The sequence below is a fragment of the Pinus tabuliformis genome, chromosome X, assembly GCF_031772625.1.
Source record: "Pinus tabuliformis cultivar Carrire ecotype Pingquan chromosome X, CPIR1, whole genome shotgun sequence".
Lineage (NCBI taxonomy): Eukaryota > Viridiplantae > Streptophyta > Pinopsida > Pinales > Pinaceae > Pinus > Pinus tabuliformis.
Window position 1 is genome coordinate 1,730,116,749 of NC_142308.1, and position 12,016 is coordinate 1,730,128,764.

The following is a 12,016-nucleotide window of genomic DNA, read 5'->3' on the forward strand; positions in this document are numbered from 1 at the left end:
ACCGGCATATCACATTCGCTAAGGCCTAGGGGTTCTTCCCTTATACCATGGCATAAGCTGACACCAATCTGCCGACGTCGATATCGCAATCACTCCATCGCATATCGCCCAGTGGCACGTCGCTATGCCTGGGGTCCCGATATCAGGCGAAGGCCTACCTCCAATGCCATAAGTCGGAGGTCGCAGTTGGGGGTTCCTTCCACCCTTGCCTTAAGTCCTCCACTTAACCCTTTTGATGCGGTTTTCCTTTATAAGGCCTTTAGCCCATTTTTAGAAGAAATGCCTCCTTTTTCAAAGGACAAAGGCAACCTTCTTTCTGTGATAAATTCTTCATCCGAAGTCCATTTTAGCCCATTCAAATTGCAGTAGATTTAGAATGAAAATATCTACGCAATGGGATTATTTCTAGGACTACCCCTTGACTTTGATTTTCCTCTGTGAAGAACATTTTAGACTTAGAAGTCTATCCAAGATCCATTTTGGATCACGCCTTCCCAATAAAGAACTTTTGGTCTTCAGAAGACTGATATACTGATATGGACAATAAATGAGAGTACCTCACCCTCTTCTTTCAGCCTCCATAAACTTGCCTCTGCATAGTACCTCTGAACCAAAGTCTCTGACCACTTTCCTTCCTGGATGTGCTGGTCCCCCTGGGAAGAACTGTATTCCTCATTGCCTTCCTATAGAACTCCTACTGAGAAGGTTAAAAAAGGTAGTTTGAACTTCTCTACCTTGATCATTGATCCAAGGTGGCTCAAACAAATGTGAAGTTACATCCTCTTCACAAAATTTTTATTTGTACCTGTTTGACAAGTTGTCAGCAACAACTGTTAACAACAATAGAAATACAAACAACAACTAGATGGCCTAAACTCTTGCTTCAACAAAAGTAATAGATTTCAAATCTTGTGAATTACCTCCATGTCTTACATCTTCATAAAATGATGGACTAGATAACAAGCCCACAAAACATGCCTTTAAAACAAATGACCCTTCAAGTCAAGCATGTAGAAAAAGACCATTAGGACTCTTTTTCAAAAGATGAAACACTTCATCATCATCTCCATCTTTGAGACCAAATCAGCTTTTCTCAAGTCAATATTACATGCATGCCAAAGCAACCAACCCTTCAAGTTAATTACACATACATGTTTAAATACAAGGAAATCATCAGCATCCCTATGTTCATGCATATCATGCTCATGCATGCATTTCATCTTTCAACTTTCACTTAAGCACACTGTATTGTTGAAGCTGAAACGAATATAATGTTGCAGCAATAAAGTGAGTCTCCTACTCAACTTTTCCATTCACCTTCTTGGTAAAATCCTGCAACTTGCATTCCATTAACAAAGAAATGAAAATAGATGCATCAAATCAAAAGACATGCAATCTTTAATTGGATAAGAACTCTAACCATTTCTTAACAATCGATTTCAAAGGTACTACCTTTGTCTGCACTGTAGAAATTTTGAATAATATGACACTTATTCACAGAGATTATCTCGATTATACACTATTGCGGAATACATGCATAATACATAACCTCCTCTACGTTGATCATCAATTTTGCGGAATTAAAAACAATGAAACATCAATTGCATGCACACATTAACACAGTATGTAACCCGGGGAAAGCATACAGCTGAAAACCCCACACTATCTGTATATTATATTGATTGAGAACATGTAACAATACATAGTACAATACTCCTCACAAGTACTCAGTACTATCTCCACCTGTTACACACAAACTAGCTAAGATCTGAATCAATCACAAGTTCAAATCTCCTCCGTTGCTTGCCTGCCTCCATTGCGCAATCCTGCATGAGAATGAATGAGAATGGCTGATCCAAACTCGTATTTCCCTTGGCTTAACCACACAATCCTCATTGGCAATATTCAATCCATTGATTGTGCAAATCTCATGCACAACTATAGTCACAACTGATAGTTGTCTCGCCCTTTCACTTACCTCTAACACCTGTCTCCACTGAACTGTCCATGCATTGACTTAACTGATGTATTATTTAGTTGCTTTATGAGTTAATAATTAGTTAATTAATTAATAATTAATTCACATCACTCATCACTAGTGTATTCTGTAGTTAGACTAAATACAACTAGTTCAACTAAGTCAAACTGAACACAACTCCATCAACTCCTCAATCAACTCCACCAAACTCAATCACTTGAGTTCTAACTGAAGTCCATCATGCAATAACTCAATTGACTCATAAGAAAAGAGTATTTCCTTCTGACGGTTGCATGTGCCACATCCATGGCTCGAACTGAAGTGCTCCAAGAGGATAAGATAATGTTTATAGTCCAAATATTATTAAGAGCTAATAATATTCGACTGTTCTATTTTTAGCCTAGCAGTCTAAAAATAGACTTCGCCCATATTTCTAAAAATAGAAGTCTATATATTTTTACCAACATGACCAATCATCCATAAATAGAATCCTGCAACTCATAGACCATGATCCATATGCCTAAAAATAGACTTTGCGCCAAAAATAGCTTGCGGGCCCACTTAGTGAAGGCGAATCCTTTCCACTAAGCTCCACCATCTTGTTGCATTTTCAACACTCCCTATCAACAAGATATAGATTATCTGCAACCCCTATCCTGCAACTCTGGAATGTTCTGCATGAAACACATTTGCCCGGTCCACTTGCTCCAACAACACTTGGAACAAAAACACTCCCAACTGACCACTCTATTGGGCTAGGAACATACTATGATGCTGAAGCTCTACCTGCTACTGACAAGTGCTCCCTCTCTGACATCTGCACTACTGCAACATCTCCATGCATCTTGCACCATTACACACTTCTCTGTGCCACCTAACACTATGCAAAACACTTGTGCCTCTCGCATTACTGCAGCCTGCTAGCCATACGCTATCCTGGGATTCCCTACACTGTCGCTCTCTCTGCCGCTCCATCCACATCTGTCTCTACCCAATCAGTTAGTTCCTGCTACTCCACATCGGGGCTACCGTAGCAAGGTCTCATCCAAGAGGTTGGGTACCTCAAGGATCCTGCCCCTCCTCCTTGGGACGATCAATCCACATCACCCCACCTCCTACCTGGAGGTATGGCTGCATGTGATCCCTCAGCCCACCTGGCTCGAAATTTCCCCCTACTGGAGGTCTCTGCATGAGTAGATGTCTCTACTCAATCTTCTCTCAGCTTCCCTTGTTGTGGCTGCTCCACAACCTCTTGAAGCTGCTGCACCAATCGTGGCTCCTCCACAATTGTCTGAGACTTCTTCTGGCTCTGCATGTTGAGAGGTAATATACGCTCCCTCTCAACCACCAAGTATCCATCAGTTGCCTCGCTACTCAAGGCTTTGCATGCATCTTGAACCTCAAGAGCATACAGGTTCTTGACCTGTGAACCAATCTGCTTCACTTGTCTAGTGGTGATGTGTCTAAGGAAAACCTTTCCCTTATTGAAGACTACATCACAGCCTCTGTCTTTTAGCATCGCGATCGACACCAAGTTTCTCTTTAGTCCTGGTACATACTTGACATCGGTCAAGGTAAGACAAGCTCCATGCTCCCTCTGAAAAATAACAGTGCCTACACCTAAGACACTATACTTCTCATCATTACCCATCGCTATGAGTATCTGGAGATCTTTCTCCTCCAAAGTACTAAAAAAACTCTTGTCACCGGTCATGTGGAAAGAATCTCCACTGTCAAGAAACCAACCACTTCCCATCATGGATGAAACCATGCATGCGAAGAGTGTGAAATCCAACTCAAACTGTGAAGCAAGTGCCTCACCTTCAAATCCTTCCCCGGATCCCTTCTTAGATTTCCTCCGTGGACAATTTGAAGCATAATGGCCCACTTCATGACAACGAAAGCATCGCACTTTTGATTTTTCAACCTTCTTCCCATCATTGGAAGAACTAGATTCGGAAAGAGAACCCTTCTCCCTCCCCTTCTTTGCTTTGGCAGCCAAAGCGCAATTTTCTTCATCAGATGCCTTTGATGAAGATCCGTCCCTGGTATTCCGCCTGATCTACTCTTGCACAAGATTCGACCAAAGTCTCTCCCATCCTGGCAATTTCTCCTGACCATTGACAGAGTCCTGATAGGAATGCCAACTCTTCGGAAGACCAAGGAGAGCCAAGCTCACCAAGTCCTCATCATCGACAGTCACCCCCACACTTCCCAGCTCATCTCGGCATTGGGTGAACTTCGTGAGATACCTGGGCATACTGTCTCCATTCTCACACTTAATGTTTCTGAGTTTGTCCTTGAGCACCAACTTCCTCTAGTCGCTCTTCCTTTGGAATATATCTGTTGACGCTTTCCACATCAAGTATGGAGAAGCCTTTCCATGTAGGCTGGATGCAATGTGATCCTTCACGCCCTCCAACAGAATCCTTCGACACTTTGCTGTCTTCTTTTGCCAAGCCTCAACTTGAGTAGTATCAGTAGGCTTTGGGACCTCAACCTCTATGAACTCCTTTAGCCCATTGTCATCTAGTACCGCCTCCATCCTGTCTTTCCATGCAATATAATTCGAGCTGCCCTCAAGAGCATACTCCAATCGCAATCCATTGAAAGACATTTCAACTTTGACACCATGAAAACACTACTACAAATTCGAATTCCACCAACTCAAAACTCAACCACTTCTGATCTAAAATTTGTGAGAACAAAGTATTTCTCGTACAGAGATTGACTATATGGGTTTTTACTGGATATCTCACTTTCCAAAAGAAGGATGAATCCAGAGGCTTCCTGGCCCGATTACAGACTCTGCCTGAAGAAATAAAATGTAAACACTTTCTGAATAATAGATCTGATGATCAACTTGCTCTGGTACCATGTAGAAATTTTGAATAGTATGACACTTATTCACAGAGATTATCCCGATTATACACTATTGCGGAATACATGCATAATACATAACCTCCTCTACGTTGATCATCAATTTTGCGGAATAAAAAAAAATGAAACATCAATCGCATGCACACATTAACACAATATGTAACCCAGGGAAAGCATACAGCTGAAAACCCCACACTATCTGTATATTATATTGATTGAGAACATGTAACAATACATAGTACAATACTCCTCACAAGTACTCAGTACTATCTCCACTTGTTACACACAAACTAGCTCATATCTGAATCAATCACAGGTTCAAATCTCCTCCGCTGCTTGCCTGCCTCCACTGCGAAATCCTGCATGAGAATGAATGAGAATGGCTGATCCAAACTAGTATTTCCCTTGGCTGAACCACACAATCCTCATTGGCAATACTCAATCCATTGATTGTGCAAATCGCATGCACAACTATAGTCACAACTGACAACTATCTTTCCATTTCACTCACCTCTAACACCTGTCTCCACTGAACTGTCCATGCACTGAGTTAACTGATGTATTATTTAGTTTCTTTATGAGTTAATAATTAGTGAATTAATTAATAATTAATTCACATCACTCATCACTAGTGTATTCTGCAGTTAGACTAAATACAACTAGTTCAACTAAGTCAAACTCAACACAACTCCATCAACTCCTCAATCAACTCGACCAAACTCAATCGCTTGAGTTTTAACTAAAGTCCATCATGCAATAGCTCAACTGACTCATAAGAAAAGCGTATTTCCTTCTAACAGTTGCATGTGCCACATCCGTAGCTCGAACTGAGGTGCTCCAAGAGGATAAGATAATGTTTATAGTCCAAATATTATTAAGAGCTAATAATATTCGACTGTTCTATTTTTAGCCTGGCAGTCTAAAAATAGACTCCGCCCATATGTCTAAAAATAGAAGTCCATCTATTTTTACCAACATGACCAATCATCCACAAATAGCATCCTGCACCTCATAGACCATGATCCATATGTCTAAAAATAGACATAGTCTAAAAATAGACTTTGCGCCGAAAACAGCCCGCGGGCCCACTTAGTGAAGGGGACTCCTTTCCACTAAGCTCCATCATCTTGTTGCATTTTCAACATGCACATCAGTATCAATATCTGAATCATCCTGAAACACATCAATCATGGAAACTTCCTTTCTGTTTCTTCCATTTTCTCTTTCCACCTTCTTCAAGTTTCGTGGAAGCATTACTGGATTCAGGGTCCAACATTTTGCAGCAAGATGTTCTTGCTTATGGCAGTAAGTGCAACATATATGCATCCTCTTGAAAACATGATTTTCCTTGTCCAATGGACCTTTGGCTTCTTGCTTCGTTTCCTTCAACAGTTTCCTATATGTGGCCATTGTCTTCCAACATCTAGAAACATTATGGTTATCTAAACCACAAGAGGAACATGCAATTCTTTTCCCATACTTATGTGGAAATTTATCATGCTGCACATAATCAAAAGGAAAATGTTTAGAACCAGATTTATACCTTTCTCTTTCACCTTTATTGCCTTCATGAGGAGGTGAATCAAATGAAGAAGTGGCTCCCTTTGGAACACCATCAATCTCTTCAAGGCTGTTAGAGTTTCCACAACTCTCTGGTTCAATTGTGTGCTTTTGAACACCTGCATCCTGCAAATGATGTTTCAAGCTATTTCATTCCTCCTGAATACAATATTCACACTCTTGAGGTAGAAGACCTGCAATGCAACTCCTTCTTGGAGCTATTTCAATGACCTTCATGGCAGCTTTGGAACTTTCTCCATAGGACTGTCCATAGCCAAGACCCAAATACTTAGGCCTTTCCTCAACTATTATTGGCTCAACAATACCTTGTGCATGTTTTCCCAAGCCCCTTCCTTCATAGCCCATCTTGGATATTAGCTTGGAACCTATGCCTCTGTTATGTTTTTAAAAAAGGACCAATACAAGCATTCTTAGAATAATTTGAAGACAAACAAGAATGGTTTACCTCTTCTTCAAGCTGATACTTGACTAAGGCTTCTTTGGCAACAAAGAGCTGTGAATTCAACTCATGCATCCTTTTAAGGTTCATATTTGCAATGTGAAGTTGCTTCTCCATTTCCTGCATTTCGTCAGAAAGCATTTTCTTCTCTTCCTCCATGGAATTCAACTGCTCTCTAAGTATGCTGCTCTTCCTTCCACCCTCATACATTTCCCTCACCATATCCATTATGGTGAACAAGTCTTGCTTCTTGCCTTCATCAAAGATTCTTGTGAAGAAAACATAATTTGAGGATTCACTTATAGAAGTTGTTATTATGCCAATGAACAAAAGAACTTCAAACAAGATTAATAAAAAGCTTATTCAGCAACCTTTTGCAACAAACCTCTTGTGCTTCAAGGATTTCCTTGAGGTCCTTTGGGATAAGAAGAATGCCTTTAGCCTTTCTTCCTTTTTGTCCTCTTCTAGACTGAGCTATCATTAGCTTTCCCTTCACCTCTGCGAACTCAAACAATAGTCAGTTTGCAAACAAGCATACGATCAATCTATAACTGTTTAAACACCTTTCAGACAAGCAATCTTTGCTCTGTCAATCAAGCATTCTTATCTAATACCGCTTGCTCCGGTATAACCAGCTTTGATATCACCTTCCTGAAGGTGGGGTTAATCAATCTCAGGCTCCGATACCACCTGATTTGAAAATGGGGCACGAAAGGCTTCTTGTCAAGCTTACAAGAACCTCTCCCACTTCCAAAGCTTAAATATTCCCAAGATCTAGTGATTAACCAATTGCGGAATTAATAATGCTTGAAATAGGTTTATGCTTGTATTTTTTTTAATTGATCCCGTGCCTTAAATTTATTTGCTTAAACTGATCTAAAATACATATAACAGTAAATAAAGAAGCAACTAAGCAAACATATAAGACAACAATATAATTAGGAGTTCACCCAAAACTCTTGGGTTACATCTTCGTGAGATCTAGTCAACTCAACTAGGCTCTCTGGGATTACGGCTGAAATATTTTACAAGCTCCACGCTCAACTCCATAGATTTACAAATATGACTCTATGGGTTTAGAATGCCATCTTATCCCGCTGGTTGTCCTCACTCTACAGACAGATCTAGGCTTCTCTAGACTTGACTCCTTCAATCAGCGCTTTGAGTGATCTTGCTCTAGCTTGCACTTACTCGCTCAGAATTCTCTTAACTGTCTTTGGAATGCCTTCTTCTGTCTTCAGCCCAATCTAGACACTAGCAATAGCTTGATCATTTCGACCCTTTGCTATTTTGCAGCTTCACTATGGAATCACCGCTCTTAGAAGTCTCCTTTGAGCTCTGTGGCTCTAAGGCTTTGCCTCTATACACTGATGGCTATGCCTTTGTCAAGCACTCTGGCTCTACGAATCTGGTGCTCTCGCTCTCAGCTCTAGCTCTGGCTCTCACGAGCTTCTCTCTGCCTCTGTGTGCATCAAGGAATCGCTTGACCTCCAAGCGCCCCTTAGAAACCTTCCAGCGACCTTCAACAACAATGCGGTGCTGTCAATTGAGCTCTCTATCAAGCGACCTTTGTCAATAGTGCTCTCTATGTTTTTGTGAGGAATCCTTCGACTTTGCGGCTCCTCCAACCATTCCTTTGTCTCTCATCATGATGAATCATTCCCTTACGGCCCTTTAGCTCTTCGACTGGCCCTCTGGCTCACCGGCTCTGTGGCTCTTCATCTGTCCCTCTAGCTCTGTCGCTCTGTGGCTCTCTGCGTGTAATGCATTCCTGCATCATTGTTACAAACACCCACTTACAGCGTGGCAAGGAGAATGGGACAGTTACAAAGGAAATACACAGGCGGCCTCTTTCCAGGACAAAATCCACGAAAAAACTATATTTTCAATACACAGAGAATATACACAGAAATACACTATCGGGCACAAAATTGGGACTTCAAAATCTATGAAGTCGCACTTATAATCCCTATTGGGTCCACCATCCATTGCATATCGCAATCGTATAGGCAGGAGGTCTAAAAACCTCAATATATGGGAATGCACAGAAATCCCGAATTTTTCAAAAGTTATGAAATCGGGTCAATAAACCCATCGAGTCCGACCCTTATCAGCATAGCGCTATCACAATCGCATTGGACTTGGTATTGGGGATCGCCGATCACTGATCGCTGATTAAATCTAGACTGTTGATCTGTTCCTTGATCAGACGGTCGATATCACAATGCATAACGCTATCACAATGGCCCTTTGTATTGGGGATCACCGATCTCCTGACTGCCAATTGAATCTGGACCGTTGATCTGCGCACCCGATCACATTTCCTAAAGCCCAGGGGTTCTTCCCTTATACCATGGTATATGTCGACTCCGATTTGTCGACGCCAATATCGCAACCGCTCCATCGCATATCGCATGTCGCCTAGTCGCATGTCACTATGCCTGGGATGCCGATATTGGGTGAAGCCCTACCTCCGATGCGATAAGTCGAAGGTCGCAGTCAGGGGTTCCTTCCACCCTTGCCTTAAGTCCTCTGCTTAACCCTTCCGATGTGATTTTCCTTTATAAGGCCTTTAGCCCATTTTTTGAATAAATGCCTCCTTTTTCAAAGGACAAAGGCAACCTTCTTTCTGCAATAACTACTTCACCCGAAGTCCATTTTAGCCCATTCAAATTACAGTAGATTTAGAATGAAAATATCTACACAATGGGACTATTTCCAAGAGAAGCACTTGACTTTCATTTTCCTCTATGAGGAACATTTTAGACTTAAAAGTCTATCCAAGATACATTTTGGATCAATTTGGCCTCAAGTTGAGCATCCCATTGTGAATAGTGACTTCAATGGTCACTTTCTGGTCAACCCACATGGTGGCGCAGCCCCCGTGCACAGTCGCGAACCCTATGACTCTCTTATTTTGTGCCCATCTCCAACATCGTGCAACTCTCAGGCAGGATAGTTTATAGTCCCATGCTCCCTTCCAACTGCCTATAGTGCTAAGACTGTCCTTCCCTTAGCTAGTCAAGTGGCCGCACCACCCATATCGAGCTGCACCCTGTCCTCCATCATGGTTCTTGGAGAATCCCCACCTTCTATTGTTGTGTTCGGCATCACACACTTCACTATTTGGAATGCGCTACCCTAGTCACTACGCTTTCCAATATGCGGTCCAAGCCAAGGCATCAGACTAACCAATTCACGACGATAGTTCTCAAACTTGTCAACATGATTGTACGCACCATGCCTTACCATCCTAGTTTTTTCAGCAAAAATCTCTTCCTTTATCTCGTCCTCCAGCTTCTTGACCTTCGTGTCCATCAAATCACTTTTATTCCTTAACCGTACCCTTTCTTTTTCAAGTTCACGGAGTCTAAGGTTTCCCTGTTGGATTTCTTTCTCAAGTCCCATGTGTTATGTTTCTTGCGGCTGTGTGATTCCTTCTTTTTGGGCTTCGCGAACCGTCGTATCTATGGGTGCTACTACATGCAGACTAGGATTTGCATGCTCCATAGGGATTACAACATCTACTTCATACGTCAGCATTGGAAGTGCCCGCACGATTAGGGTTTTGCACATGATCCTATAAGCCCATAGAACTGCTAGTACGCGCAGGTCCCAGTCATTGCATCTCACATGGTGGACTACATTCAGTACTTCGCATACTTTTTCAAAGGCTTCCATGCAGATAATCTTCGGCACGCTAGGTATTATCATACTTCATCGTTCACTCCCCCATCTTGCCCTCTCCTGCGTGTTCGTCTTGTTTCCTATCACTAGGACGATGTGCGTTCATTCAGGTTGCATACCATACGCCTATACCCATCTAGAGAGGTGGGCACGCAGGCTGTTTCATCCATCATACCCGAATTTCATCCACATCTGAGGCTTTCCAAACTACATGAGCATCGTCCTTCTGCATTCGTGCCAGTCCTCAAAACTCCTTTGATGCGTACCCCACCATCTTGTGGGCAGTGCCCATCTCAGAGCGTCAAAATGCTATTGTTCTCGTACTTCTCTTTCAAATTTGTTCAGGAAATCATCCACCGTTGTCAACCTATCCTAAATAGCCATATCTCTTACCCCTTTTACCGTGCAGCGCAGTGACTTTATCATCATGTTGCAGTTGAGCGTGGTTACCTTGTGTAATCGGTTCTGCCATCATTCTATTTCCTCGTCTAAGTCTGAGGTGCAGGAGCTTTCGCACTCCCATGAAATCCTGCCATCCACTGTTGGATTCACCCAATCCTGCTCCTACGTGGTTATCTTGTAGATATATTCTAGATTGTTGTCACTATTGTAGTCGCGCTCCAACTATGTGTAGCGCGATCCTTCCACAGGGTCTAAAGGTACCACTACGCGGAGTGACTTTTTCTCAAAACTCATCTTGCACTTCCTTAGATTTATTACTCCATTCATGTCAATGGCCCAATACATTCCCAATAGCATGGGATAGGGATTGTGTCATAAAAAATCTTTATCACTTCGAAATTGGCAAGTGCGCTCGCACCTTCGATATCTACCGTTATTCCCTGCAATCTTCCCATTGGTAGGATATTTTGCTGGTTTGCCATTCGCAATTGAATAGGAGACCATTGCAACACGGGCCTACCCATGCGCTCCCATGTCTACTTCGGTAGGAAGTTCGCGTCCGATCCTAGATCCAAAATCACTTGATCCATTTCATATTCCCCAATCTGCGCGGTTAATCTCATATCTCTTTCAGTACGTGTTGTGTGCTCCCTGAGCTTCTAGACTATGCGCAGTTCTCCTGGTGTAATCCTAGCGCATCTTGTGATGAGTTCTTGCAGTTCCTTCATGGCTTTGTTATCACGCAATTTAGCTTCATGCATGTCTCCAGAAAGGTAGTGAACATTGATGGGTCCATCTCCAGTTCCAGTTTGTCTTTACTACTTGAAGTGGAGGCCTCTATGAAGCTCTTCTTAACTTCCATGAATGTCTCCATAACGCACTCCAAATAAAATTTTGGTTCCTTTGTTGGAGCCTTGCGAACCTAGGCACTCTCTTCGGGTTGCTTGTCTTTGCCATCTCCTGTCGTGATACCACTTCAAAGCACGATGTTTACGTTCGAGTCTTCCTCGCACGAATCAAACCTTATCATTTGTAGGTTTTGAGTCGGG